This window comes from Bubalus bubalis, chromosome 4, assembly GCF_019923935.1.
Source record: "Bubalus bubalis isolate 160015118507 breed Murrah chromosome 4, NDDB_SH_1, whole genome shotgun sequence".
Lineage (NCBI taxonomy): Eukaryota > Metazoa > Chordata > Mammalia > Artiodactyla > Bovidae > Bubalus > Bubalus bubalis.
The window spans coordinates 145,819,996-145,834,421 of NC_059160.1; the positions used below are offsets into that span (position 1 = coordinate 145,819,996).

At 51.8% G+C, this 14,426-nt stretch overlaps 1 protein-coding gene across 5 annotated transcripts in view; it reads left to right on the forward strand.

Moving 5' to 3' along the window:
* Window positions 1–1,069: 1,069 nt before the first annotated feature.
* The window catches only part of PALD1 (phosphatase domain containing paladin 1), an 84,407-nt gene continuing 71,050 nt past the window's right edge, over window positions 1,070–14,426 (forward strand). Inside the window, exons 1-2 of one of the 5 annotated variants that reach the window (XM_006051161.4) lie at window positions 1,070–1,518; window positions 7,594–7,702. The gene's annotated coding sequence lies outside the window, so the exon portion shown is untranslated. Of the gene's footprint in view, window positions 1,519–1,576; window positions 1,921–7,593; window positions 7,703–14,426 lie in introns of those variants that run through there. The other 4 variants (XM_045165547.1, XM_006051159.4, XM_006051163.4 and 1 more) reach the window with 4 other exon arrangements.

Below are 14,426 nucleotides of genomic sequence, written 5' to 3' on the forward strand. Positions count from 1 at the left end.
GATTTGTACATGACTTAGCAACTGAAGAACAGGAACAGCACCCTCAGTATGGCAAGGCATCAGAGGGGAATCTGCAGGGGCCGGGGGTGGGGGTCGTGAGGTTGTGCAGAAGAGTTAGGAAGGGAGCAGTGCCTAAGGATGGAGCCACAGTGTGCCACGCGCTACACCAGAGCATCACAGGCCCCAGCTCCCTGACTTGTCAACACTTTGAAGGAGGACAGGCTGTCCTCTGGCTGAGGGACTTGAAGACAGATTACGTCACAGACCATACAGGCAGTAAGGTATGTATCAGCCTGGGCCTTGCTCTACCGGTCTCTGAAGGTAGATCTGCTTCCCAAGGCCACTCCTGGGCTTCCTCTGCTCCTCTCCTCTTCACACACCTTGGATGGGACAGGAGGAAGCCCACACATTAAAAGAGGGGTAATAAAAATTGTCATCTCATAGAATCACCCAGTGAAGTACTTGAGACCTAGGTGCTAGAGGCCTGGTAAGAGCACCATAAACAACAGCCATTCCTCCTGTCTTTCTTTGTTCGTAGGGTTCACAGGGGCTGCAGGGCCTGCATGTCCCTCCCCTAGCCCAGTGCCTTCTGGCCTGACTTTGGAGAGAGGGCAGGCCTGCACTACCTTCATCACCGGGCAAACCTGGACTTCACTGACTCCCGCTCCATCCCTGATTGTGGGCGAGGCAGGTAGCGACAGGTGAGGAAGACGCAGGTCCCCAGTGCAGGGCAGAGAGAAGGGGCAAGTGACTCACTAACCACAACCAATTTCGTCTCCCTCAGAAAAACAGTGGTGAGAGAGTGAACGCACCAGCGTTCACTTGGAGGCGCGCACCCGCGGAGGGCTGGCAGGGACTCCTGGGGCGTTCCGGGGGGCCAGGCTGGACTGCTTCCCCGTCAGGGGAGCCGGGGACAGGCCCTCCTGGGGGTTAGGATTGTGCCTGTCACAGCAGGGAGCCATGGGTGGGGACAAAGGGACCTCTCTCCTTCCGAAGTGTCTGCCGGGTTCTTCCCTTTTTGTCTCCGGGTACTGAGGGTGTCCAAGGTTTGGGAGAAGCCCACCACTGAGCGGACAGTCTGCTCTTAAAGGGCTCAACCGTTGACTCCTGTGGTGGCGAGGTCCAGAGAGAGCAGTCGCCTAGCCCAGGTTGCACAGCAAGGGAGGATTCTTCCGGCGCCCGCCGAGGCTTGGCTTGGCTTTAAAAAGCAGAGAGCGGCGAGGGCCCGCCGATCTCCCGGGGAGCTGGAGTCTGGGCGGGGATGTGGCGCCGAGAGCTTTTGCTTCTTTCTCCTGCCAGGGAGGCTGGATGTAGGGTTTGGGCTTCTTCCAGAAAGAGCCGAACTCATGACAAGGGAAGCGGAACTGGTTTCCCAGGCGGTCTCCCCCGCCCCAAACTTTTCCTCCTAGGCGGAGGGTGGGCTGGCGGAGGGAGGAAAAGGGGCCGAGAAAGGTGGGGCCAGCCGTTCCCTCTCCCCAGGCAGCAGCTGCTCTGGAATGCCAATCCGGACTCTGCTTGGTGAGTGTGTCTTTAAATCCGAGACCCCCGCCCCCCTCGGCGGCTGGGGCCCGGGCTCTGGCTGGCTGGACGACGGCGGGCGCGGTGATTGGCGGCCCCGCCGGGTCCGCCCTCGGCGTGGGGGTCGCGGGGCACCGGGAGCCGAGAGGCGCGCTCCTGCTGGGGTGCGCGGCTCTCTGCTCAGGAGAGCGCGGCCTCTTGCGCTTGTGCCCTCGCCTCGTCGCTCCCGGCCTGCCAGCCTCCGGAGCCGCCTCTGCCCACGGATGGGCTGGGGAAGTTGGAAGGAGCGAGCCGGAGCCAGTACCCGGCGCGACTCGCCGCTGCCTAACTCGGCGCCCGCAGCTCGGGCGCCGCGCGCCTGCAGCAGGAGCGCGGATGCCCCCCGGAGCCACGGGCTGGCAGGTACCGACGCGTCAGGACCCGGGGCGGGCGAGCGAGGGCTGATGAGGGACTCTTCTCGGCACTCCCGGGCCGGGGCTGCTCCGACCACCCACTCCCCATCCCCTAGATTACAAGCCTCCCTGGGCTCTGTGGAGAGGAGAGATCCTGGCCCCCCCCAACGAAACCCGCACGGGATCGGTGCCTGGGAGAGAAGCGGAACCACACATTTTAAACAGGAGTTATTGAGTCGTTCTATCTGTCCGGCTCTGGGCTACGCACTTTCTCCAGGAGCTTTCTCTCCGACTAGGGTAGGTGTGGGATGGCGACACCTCCGCCCTTGATGGCTGGTCCTCGGGCGAGACCTGAGAGCTGGGCTTCCCGTGCAGCTGCGGCGAGGCAAGCAGCCTCATGTTCCACACCTGAGGCCCCTGGGTTCCTCTTTAGGCACTTGAAGTCCATGGAACTGAGAAGAGTCCAGAGATCCCAGTGGGTGCAAGCTTTGATGTTGGGCCCCATCTGGTTCTTTCCTTCTGTAGGCCTGGGTCTCCCAGGGGAGCCCTTTTTTCATCTTCAGAGGTTTTTCTTGAAGGGTCAGGCGGCCTGTCAGAAAGCAGAGTGCCGTGTCAGGGAGACTGCTGCCCTGGACTCTTAAAAGCATCCAGGACGACTGGAACATGTTATTACCTCTTGGGAAGTCAGAAATGGAAGAAAAGCTCCCCTGACTTCAGGAAGCTTCCAGCTTCTCCCTCTCTCCACCAGAGTTCCAAGCAACAACTCCTTGGCTTCCTGCAGAGCAGCCTGGACCCAGTGACAGCATCTCTTAAATGCCAGGCACTGGGCTCTGCCAAGGAGGATGGGAGTGGTGGAAGGAGTTGGAGGGTTCTCCCCTTAGGTGGCTTAGCCCCACTGTGCGACCAGGTTGGGGGCGGTGAGGGAGGTGGGACACAAGGCATAAAAACAGAGAAATTTCATTACTATAGGGTTTCTATACCAGTCCTGGACTAATAGTAACAGTGGAAATACCAAGGGAATATACATGATTAATTGCTGAATGAGTGACACAGGCTGTAATTGCCAGGGAAGCTGGGATGCAATTCTCATGCAGCCATGCAAATATGTTTGAAATGTTCTTGTTCTGCCTCCGTACCCCTCCTTTCTGATTACCCTGCTGCTTAGGACCTCTTACCACCCCCAGGGACAGGGAGCAGCAGAAGTGTGCCCCAGCCCCACTCCCAGTTTTTTTTTTTTTTTTTTCCTGCTGACTGAAGCTATTCTGGACTTCAGGAGAATTACGTTTGGTTTCTGGGGTCAGGCTGACCATAGGACCTTCCTAGCTTCCCTGGGGCTTCTGAGGTTTGGGGTCTAGATCCAGCCTTACAGGAGGAAGTCCTCACTTCCTTTCTGAAGAGCCACTGTCTGTGGGGGCTGGAGATGAGCTTGGCAGGCTGGAGCTAGACACTGTTTCCTGTGAGTGCAGACGGACAGTCTTCCTCTCCTTGGCCATTGGGATTGGAATTGGGGTGTTGGAAGTGGACAGGCCTGGCAGAACTGGCTTGAGGTTAGTGGTACCTGGGGCATCTCTGACCTCACCTCTGAGGTTCTGCTGTGCCTTGGGCTCTGCTCCCTCCCCCATCATCCCTGGCAAGATGTCCTGGAACACTTTGTAGAGGTGGCAGTGAACTCGTGCCTGTGGCCTTGGACACTCTTCTGGGAGTGGGAGTTGCTGAGCTTACCCTTTAGCCCTTGGCCGGCAGTGTGAGTACTTGGGTGAACGCATACCCACCTGCCTCCAAACAGGTGGCACCCACGGGGTCACCCAGGAACAGGTGGGGAATGCTGGTGTGGGCAGAGATGTGTGCCAACATGCTCAGGTTTATAGCTGCGTGGGCTTGGCCGGTGAGGAACTGGATACAGTGGACATGAGAGCAGACCCAGGAAGACAGTGGAGGTGGGCAAGCAACTCAGGGCACAGACATGTGCAGGGGCAGATGGTGTGAACACACAAGCGGGGACAACGAATGGGCTGCAGGTACTGTCCAGACAGATCTGTGCCATCGTGGAGACTTGGCTGGCAGAAGTGGACAGATGTATTGGTGGGCCCAGACGAGCACAGACAGGGATGTCAGCTGACATTCACTGTCGAGAGACATGGAGCCACATGAATGTGACTTGAATCCCTGGGCAGACATGGAGTTGGCTGTGAGCACCTGAAACACAGACACTTAGACCTGCTGAGTCACCGGGCAGCAGAAGGCAGAACACAATCAGAGGTGGGTACCGAGAACTGTGGTGCTGGAGAAGACTCTTGAGAGTCTCTTGGACAGCAAGGAGATCAAACCAGCTAATCCTAAAGGAGATCAACTGATACTGAAGCTGAAACTCCACTACTTTGGCCACCTGATACGAAGAGCTGACTCATTAGAAAAGACCCTGATGCTGGGAAAGATTGAGGACAGGGGGAGAAGGGAGTGACAGAGGATGAGATGGTTAATGGCATCATTGACTCAATGGACATGAGTTAGAGCAAACTCCAGGAGATAGTGAAGGACAGGGAAGCCTGGCGTGCTGCAGTCCATGGGGTCACAAAGAGTCTAACAGAACTTAGTGACCAAACAGCAACAACCAAGATGTAGTCCGAGGCAGGCACTGTTGAGTTATTCCTGTGACTGTGTGGCAGCGGTGCCTGAAAGTTGACTTCTGTGGGATACTGGCTGTGCAGGTGCTGAGTGGTGTGGCTTCATTTCTAGACTCCTGCTTTGGGGTTTGGAGACCCCAAAGGGCTCAAGATCCTCTGTTTAAGCCTGAGAATTCTTTGACCTCCCTATTCTCTAAGGGCTGGGCGCATGCCTTAAGCATCTGCAGGGGCTCCTTGAACTTTGAGGTTCATCTCCTCTGGGTCTGCACAACTTCCTGAAGTGAGACTGTACGGCCAGGGTAGGGGAGGAACCTGCTGGGGACTCTCCTTCTTATCCCAAACCTGAGGGTTTCTTGCAGGGAAGGGACAGTCCCGGTTGGGGGCGGGGAGAGAAAGAGTAGACTTGCAGTTGGATCTTTGGTGAGACCTTTGCTCTCTAGTGTGGACTGCCCCTCTCCCAAACCTTGGACTTGGACAGGGAAGGGCCCCGCCCCACCATTTGGCTCTGGCCCAACCTGGAGATGGGAGATAAAGTTGACAGTAACTCATGTGTTACCTGGGCAAGTTACTCAGTGTCTTAACTAACTCAATGTCTTAACTCATCTTTAAAGTGCAACCCCTCATCTTTAAATGGGGCCAGTAACCCCTCACTCTTGGGGTGTGGCGAGGGTTTAATGTGAATGGAAAGTGTGTGGCCCAGGGTCTGGCACAGAGCAAGCCCTGTTGGTGGAACTTTGGTGACGGGACTTGCTCTGTGGCCAGGACTCCCCAGAGCTGGTCAGCAGCCAGGTGGCCAAGCCCTGGGAAGGTGAGCAGGCCAGCACCTCTGATTTGAAAGCTCGAGGGCTTTGTTCTCACCTCTCACCCCGCAGTTGCTCCTTAGCCCCGTGGGACCTCTCCATGCTTGCAGGAGGCTGTATGAAGCTTGGGCCTGGCCTGCTGGCCTCTGGGAGGGGAGCCAGTGGTTTGCTAAGAATAGCCCCAAATTATGGCTCTGCCTCCCAGTGGACAGCTGTGTACCTCCCCATTCTGGGCCAAGGGGCTGGCAGATGGGCCTTTTGTGTTTCTTGTAACTGGCACTCAGCACAGGGTCGAGCTTGGGAGCAGCAGGCTGGATCTGGGTAGAGGCCTTGCTGTTCTTCCTAAGTCTTCTGCTGGGACCAGGGAAAGAGAAGGCCCAGGGAGAACTAGCATTTAAAACCCCCGAGTTCCTCTTCCACTCAGAGCTTGTCCTGACAACTGACCATCTTCATACCTGCCATACATCTTAGTGATTAAGATTACTGGGTCCAGAACCAGATCACTAGGGCCTGAATTTTAGCTTCCTTCCTCACTGGCTCTGTGGCATTGGGCAACTCACTTAACCTCTCTGTGCCTGATTCCCTGTGTAACAGGATTAATAATAGTAACTCCTTGGAAGAATGTCACAAAGATGAAAGGAGGTAGCCTATGGAGTGCCCTCGCAGTAACGTGTGGCTCATAGTAAGTGCTCAGTAAAGATTCGGTGCTGCTCTTACCATGATTACAGTGATCTCAGCAGAGCGACAGGCCTGTGAAACCACAGAGGCCAGGCTGTTTGCACAGTGCCTCAAGGTGAGAGGGCCTCGGGATGCTATCTTGGCTCCAGTTCCTGGCCTTTCATGCCCCAGGTTCAGTGTGAGGTGCAGGGGACCCAAGGTGAGTGAGACTTGGTCCCTGCCAGGTGAGGGAGGCACCTGTGTACATTCTACCATTGGTACCTGCTGGGGGCCGTGTCTGCTATGGTCAGAGCTGAAGGGAGGGAAGGGCTTGCGTGGGCACGAGATGATGCTTCGGGGGGGCTTTGAAGGATGGCCAAGAGTTTGCAAGGATGAGAAGGGCTTCCCAAACAGAATGAGCAACCCATGCAGAGATGTGGCCTCTTGGCATGTTTAGGCAACATGAGCAGATCCACAGACCTGGGGTGGGGCCCAGGCTCAGCATTCCCGGCCTGTGATCTGCTGTTCCTCCCACACTGGGCTCAGAGGCAGTCCTGGCCTCCCTCTTAGGACGTGAGACGCCTAGAGGCCCCTCCTTTTACTTTAAGGAATCGCTTTCGCTGTCTGTCTCCCCATTCTCCAGGGGACCTCCCTGCCCTCTTATGAAGGCCTGCCAGCCCTCTCTGTGTGTTAGTTGTTGTGTCCGGTTGTGTCCAACTCTGCGACCTCATGGACCTGCCGGGCTCCTCTGTCCATGTGATTCTTCAGGCGAGAATACTGGTGTGGGTTGCCATTCCCTTCTTCAGGAGATCTTCCCGACCCAGGGATTGAACCCGGGTCTCCTGCGTTGCAGGTGCATTCTTTACCATTTAAGCCACCAGGGAAGCCCTGCCAGCCCTCCCTGGGACCCCTCATTTTTGAGCTGGGGGCTCCAGACTGCCCCCATTGCAGCATCAACATGCCTATTTTTGTTCTTAGCTGAGATACCTATAGGTAAACAGATCCCCTTTCTCAGGAATGAACTGAGGCCTTTGAAACCTCTCCTAAGGAGAGAATGTCTAACAGTGGAATTCCTGGACCTTGGAAGCTGTTTTATTTTCTGTACCTGACATGTATACTGGATTTTCAGCCCCTGCTTGGGCTGGAGCTGAAGCACGCTGGTGAAGGAGAGACATGGGGCATCTGGGGTTACCTTCATGCCCGTGGCAGGCAATAGGGAGCATCTGGGAACTGGGTGTGCCACTCCTGACCCTGTGGGCTCCCAGGGAGCAGGGCTTTTGGAAATTCCAGGCAGAGGGAGGGTGTGGTTCTAGGACGGCTGTGGGTCCATGGCTGGGCTTCCCGCCCTTGCCCATGAGAAACAGGCCCCACTGCCAAGAGGCTGGTGCAGGGGCATTTAGGGGGGAGAGAAGTGGGTGCCCTCAGACGACCCTGGGCTTTGCCGGCCTCTGCATGCTGCTGGGCCCTAGGCTCTGCTGTCTGCAGGCGGTGGCCTCTGTCCGGGCCCTCCCCAGAGTGGAGGACAGGGCCACTGGGTGTTTTTGAAGATTCTGTTTAGAAAGCACAGAGGGGAACCTCTCCTCCTCTCTTCTTTTCCTGCAGAGCTCAGGAAGGCGTGAATCCCTCTCCTGCCAGTCACAAAGAGTCTGGTGGATGTGTCTACTCTGACTGCCATCCTGTAGCTGCTGAGGCCTTCTCCTGGGTCCCTGAGGTTGGTGCTGACCCCTCATTTCCCTAGGGCCCTGATTGGCAGGGCCCAGAAGACCTCATCTAGCCTGGATCTGATTGGGCTCATCCCCATCCCCATCCTGGCTTTAGCCTTAGTTTGACCACTTTCTTGCTGATGCTCGGTCCCTGCCACGGATGCAGCCTTGTCTGTTGATGGAGTTCACAGTCTTCAGGAGTCCCTGCAGGTGCTGCTCTGCTGGCTCACTCCGGGGTCTGTGGGGAAGCTCTGGTTTTCAAATACCCCAGAGAAAAAGGCCCAGAGCCCTCCCTGGAGGTAGAGGCCCAGCATTGCAGAGCCTTCTGGGGAAGTCCAGAGCAAGTCTCTCGCCTCTGCTGGGCTCTAAATCAGGTTTAAGGTGCAGGTGGATAAACCCGGGACTAGCATTTGACTACTTCCTCTGAGCCCAGTTTTTCCATCTGCAAAATAGGCATAATAATGTTTCCCTTGTCTACTTAAAAAAATGAGTTGAAATTCACTTGATGTAAAATTAACCATTTTGAAGTAGAGCTACAAATGGCATTGAGTTTATTCACAATGTTGTGGCACCCCCTTCGTCAAGTTCCAGAACATTTTCATCACCCCAAGGGAGACCCCCTTCCCCATTAAGTGCTGGCTCCCTTCCTCCTGCCTTTATTGAGGTGTGTGCACCATAACATCCACCCAGCCTACAGGTGCAGCTGGCTGAGTGTTGGTGAATTCATGGGCATGCAACCCCCACCCCATCAATGTGGGCACACTTCCGTCACCCAGAAGTTTCCTGGGGCTCCCCTGCAGTCCATAGTTGCTCCCGCGCCTGGCCCCAGGCCGCTTATCTCCTGTCACTCTGCTTTTGCTTTTTTCTAGATTTTCATATAAGTGGACTCATCCAGGTATCAGGTATTTTTTATTTCTGCCTATTTTATTCAACATGATGTTCTTTTTTTTTTTTTTTTCAATTTATTTTTGGCTGCACTGGGTCTTCTTTGCTGTGTGTGGGCTTTCTCTAGTTGCAGTAAGTGCGGACTTCTCTCTAGCTGTGGTGCATGGGCTTCTCATCTCAGTGACTTCTCTTATTGTAGAGCCCGGCCTCAAGGTTTGAGGGCTTCAGTAGTTGTGATGCTGGAGCCTAGGTGCCCCAAGGCATATGGGATCTTCCCAGACGGGTGTTGAATCCTTATCCCTTGCATTGGCAGGCAGATTCTTTTTTTTTAATTAACTTATTTTTTATTGAAGGATAATTGCTTTACAGAATTTTGCTGTTTTCTGTCAAACCTCAACATGAATCAGCCATAGGTATACATATATCTCCTCCCTTTTGAAACTCCCTCCCATCTCCCTCCCCATCCCACCGCTCTAGATTGACACAGAGCCCCTTAGTTTCCTGAGCCATACAGCAAATTCCCTTTGGCCGTCTATTTTACATATGGTAATGTAAGTTTCCTTGTTACTCTTTCCACACATCTCACCCTCTCCTCCCCTCTCCCCATGTCCCTAAGTCTATTCTCTGTGGCAGGCAGATTCTTAATCAGTGGGCCGCCAGAGAAGTCCTCAATGTGACGTTCTTGAGTGTCATGTCATGTGTTCTAGGAGTGTATTCCTTTTTCGTTGCTGGATATGTATCCCAGTGTGTGTAGGGCCCATAGCTTGCTTACCGAGTTCCCAGTTGATAGATGTCTACCCTGCTTTTGAAAATGTTTTCAGTTAAAAAAAAAATTAAGTAGTGATCTTTACAAAGGATTTGGGTAGTAGCTTCCTAGAGAGAGGGAGTGAAATGCAAAAGCCCTTCCATTCCTTACTTCCTCTCTTGGCCCGAGGTACCTCTGTCAGCAGTTTGTGGACATCCCCCAGTCATCTTTTCTGTGCCTCTGTATGCATTTGTGTAGTTTTAATTTGGGGACAGAGAATTGCACTTGGTCCGTGGCTCGGGGCCCCTTCTTCACTTAGCGCTTTGTCTTGGAAGTGTTGCCAGCACAGTTATCCAAGTTCTCCAGCTTCCCTGGGAGCCGTCCCTGAGCTGAGGGCCCAGAGGTGGGGGTCCTGGGCCAGGCAAACAGGTGTCTACTCCTCCCCCGCCTCTGGCTCCAAGCTGGGGCTCAGTGAGCCTTTGGGGGAGACTTTGTGCAGGCTTTGCGGAGGTGGTCAATTCCAGGCAGGTTTCTGGAGGAGGAAGGCATTGGGACAAAAGGGGTCAGCCTGTTATGGGTGGCCGTGCACTCCCGCTGGCTTCTCCAGCGCCTCCTACGCAGCAGCTGCCCCCAGGGGCTTCCTCTTCCTGTCTCTGTGAAGTGTCGCTGGAAGGGATAGGCCGAAGGAGAGGGAGGTTTGCTGGGTGGACAGAAGATGGACTGAGGCCTCCCTTCTTGTTGCAGCAGAGTTGCCCCTTGCTGAGGCTGGCTGCAGGCAGCATGCTGGGATGGGGACCCTCTCCTGCGCCGCAGGCTGTGCTGGGCGAGTATGGGTGGAGGGCGGGGATGGCAGCCGCCTCCCAGGAAGCGGGCTGCCTGTGCTCAGTTTCTGAGAGCTCCTGCCTCTACCCAAATCCCAGCCAGTTGGGTCACTGGGGTGCTGAATCTTTATTGTCATGCATCTTCCCTTGACGCTGTCTTTGAAGTATACAAGAATCACATTCCCTGCATACTTACTGACATTGGTTGTATTCATTGTTTTTCAGTTTTTCCCAATTTAATAATTCAAAACAGTGCCTTAATACTGTTCAGGAGATAGGAATCCTGAGTTGTGGTGTCCCAGGGCAGCCACCTGCTCACCCAGGGAGGGCTTAGCTTGTGACTTAGGGTTCCCTCTTAGCCTCTTCTGGCTCCAGAGCCCTTGGGGACAGTATAGGGGGAGGGAGATGTGGAGTGGGCCTGGCAGGGAAGCCATGAATAGGTGGGTTTGTTCATTTCTCTGTGATTTCTCTAGCTTAATGCTGTTCAAACCTGGGTAATAGGTCGACTCCCCTTCCCCCACTCTTAAAAACAGCTTTATGGAGGTTTAACTCACGTGCTGTACAATTCAGGCATTTAAGGTTTACAATTCAGTAGCTTTCAGTGTATTCACAGAGGTGTGCATCTGTCACACAGTCTCATTTTACAATATTTTCATCAGCTCAGAAAGATACCTTGTACCCATTAATCATCACTCCCCACTCTACAAGTTTACTTTTTGTCTCTATAGATTTGCTTATTCTGGACATTTCGTATACATGGAATCATAAGTATGTGGTTTGTTTGTGGCTTTTTAAAGGAAAAAAAGCCTCACTTGTTTATTTGAATTTTCTTAGAATATAACTTAAAGGTGCAAATATAAAACTAAGTGTAAGTGCCCTAGACATGTTTACATGGTTTTTACATAACTATAAAGCGAGCATGAAATGAAACCAGAGTGAAACTAATAAAACCAGAAAGCCAACGCATTTCAAATGAACAATGTTAATTTAATTGGAAGGATGTGAACTGAAACGAAATTGCCATTGTTGGGTTGATGGCAGAGAGCTGGCGCCTTCTGTTTCCCCCCGCTTCTGTCTCTTGTGCCTGCTGTGCAGAGGGGCCTTAAAAAGGGGGCTGGCTGGCTGGCTGGCTGGTTTGGGGTAATTCTGATTACGGTTGTCCCTCCGCAGCATCTTTGGCGGTGGCATTGGTTTCAGGACCCCCACGTATTCCAAAGTTGGATTCTGAAGTCAAAGAAGCTGAAGCCCTTCTGTAAAATGGCATAGTATTTGCATATGACCTATACATATCCTCCCCTAGCTTTTAAATCTTCTCTAGATTACTTATAATACCTAATATAATGTAAATGTTATGTAAATAGTTGTAAATACAATGTAAATGCTATGTAAAAAGTTGTCAGCACACAGCAAATTCAAATTTTGTTTCTTGTAACTTTCAGGAGTTTTTTTTTTTTTTTTTCCCAAATATTTGCCTTGGGTGCAGAACCCAAAGATGTGGCTGGCTGACTGTACTGACATTTGAGCCTGAACTGCCAATGAGTAATCCCCAGCTGTCTGTTTTAATAGAACATCACTTGATAACCTGGAACGCTGGCTCGTTTGATCAAAGATATGGCTGAAATAATGGTGTTATCAAAATCGACACATTGTGGCTCTTCAACCCACTTCTTGTGGGAATTTGGCACAGAGGTGGGCTTTGCTCTGTTCACATGGAATAGTCCTGACTGCTAAGAGACCAGGCTTTTGCACTGGGCATGTCCAGGCCGCTATGGTGGCTCAGTTCTCCACCCTACACCCCTTCTCTTATTTGAACCACAACCTTTGCGTGTGCAGTGGTGTCATTTGGCATTCACAAAGAAGGGACTGGATCGTGAACACAGGAGCGGGCTCCAGCCCTGGATTGCGCTGTAGCACTTGCTTGGGAGAGAGAGTCATTTGGATGCATGGACATGCTCTCAGTTCTTTTTTTACGAGGTGAAATTCATATAACATAAAGTTGACTATTTCTGAGTGTGCAGTTCAGTGGTATTTTGTATAGTCACAAAATTGTGCAAATGTCATGTCTACCTAATTCCAAAACGTTGAAAAAATCTCTTATTTTATTGTGGTAAGAATACTTAACATGAGAACTACCCTCTTAACAAATTTTTCAGTGTATAATATCATTTTTGACTATAAAGACAATGTTGTGTAGCAGATCTCTAGAGCTTTATTCTCCTTGCTTAACCAGAACTTTGTGCCTGTTCGTTAGTAACTTCCCATTTCCGCCTCTGTCCAGCGCCTGGCAACCACCATTCCACTCTGAGTTTATGAATTTGACTATTTTAAAACAATTTTATTTTATTTATTTATTTTTGGCTGGGCTGAGTCTTTGTTGCTGCGCGGGGGCTCTCTCCAGTTGAGGTGAGCAGGGACTACGCTTCTGCGTACAGGCTTCTCATTGTGGTGGCTTCTCTTGTTGTGGAGCAGGGGCTCAGTAGTTGTGGCTAGAGGGCTTAATTGCCCCACGGCATGTGGAATCTTCCCCAACTAGGGATCGAACCCGTGTCCCCTGCATTGACAGGCAGGTTCTTATCCACTGTACCACCCCTGGAAGTTCTGAATTTGACTATTTTAGATGCCTCACATAAGTCAAATCATGTAGTATTTGTCTTTCGATGACTCGCTTATTTTACTTAGCATAACAACCTCAAGGTTTGTCCACGTAGCATACTGCAGAATTTCCTTCTTTTTAAAGATTGAATAATATTCCACTGGGAAGCACCAACTGGCTTTGGTAAAGTGGTAAAGAACTCGCCTGCCAATGCAGGAGATGTAAGAGACGCAGGTTTGATCCCTGGGTTGGGGAGTTCCCCTGGAGCGGGGCATGGCAACACACTCCGGTATTCTAGCCTAGAGAATCCCATCCACAGAGGAGCCTTGGAGGCTACCTACAGTCCATGGGGTCACAAAGAGTCAGACGTGACTGAAGCGACTTGGCATGCATGAACAATATTCTGTTGTGCGTATGTACCACATTTTCTTTATCCATTCCTCCATCAATGGACATTTGGGCTGCTTCCACCTCTTGGCTGTTGTGTCCAGTGCTGAAGTGAGCATGGGTGTCGTGCTGATACCTCTTTTGAGATTCTGATTCAGTTCTTTTGGATAAATACCCAGAAGTGGGATTGCTGGATTGTCTGGAAGTTCCATTAATATCTTTAATTTTTGGGAACCTCTGTGCTATTTTCCATTCCCACCGACAGTGTGCAAGGGTTCCAATTTCTCCACATCCTTGCCAACGTTTTGTTGTCTCTTTTTTTGATAATAGCCATCCTGACAGGTGTGAGGTGATATCTCACTGTGCTTTTGATCTGCATTTCCTGGATGATTAGTAATGTTCAACATCTGAGACATATTCATCACCTCAAAGGAAACTCTGTATCTATAAAGCAGTCACTCCTGATTACCCGCTTCCCCCAGCCCCTGGCACCACTAATCTGCATTCTCTCTCTATGGATTTACCTATTTTGGACTTTTCATATGAGTAGAATTGTACAGTATGCAACTCTTTGTGTTTGGATTGTAATGTGTGAATATACCATGCTTTGTTTATCAGTTATTATTTGATGGACATTTGGATTGCTCCTACCTTTCAGCTGTTGTAACCAGGACATTTGTGTACAAGTATTTGTTTGGATACCTGTTTTCAGTTCTTTTGGGTATGTGCCTAGGAATGGAATTGCTGGGTCATATGATAATTGTATGTTTAACTTTTTGGGTTTGACGTCTCTGAACTGGGGCTTCCTTGCTTGCTCAGATGATAAAGAACCTGCCTGCAGTACGGGAGACCTGGGTTCAATCCCTGGGTCAGGAAAGGACCCTGGAGAAGGGAATGGCAACCCACTCCTGTATTCTTGCCTGGAGAATCCCATGGACAGAAGAGCCTGGCAGGTCCGTGGGGTCACAAACAGTCACACATGACTGAGCGACTAACACTTTCACTGTTCTGGGATTAGGGAGCCGTGATGGTTGCACAATAATGTGAGTGTATTAAATACCACTGAGTGGTATAATTTATTTATCTGTTTTAATATTTTTATTTATTTATCTGGCTATGCCAGGGCTTCCCTGGTGACTCAGTGGTAAAGAATCCACCTGCAATGCAGGAGATCTGGGTTTGATCCCTGGGTTGGGAAGATCCCCTGGAGGAGGGCATGTCAAGCCACTCCAGTATTCTTGCCTGGAGAATCGCTATGGACAGAGGAGCCAGGTGGGCTACGGTCCGTGGGGTCTGAAAGA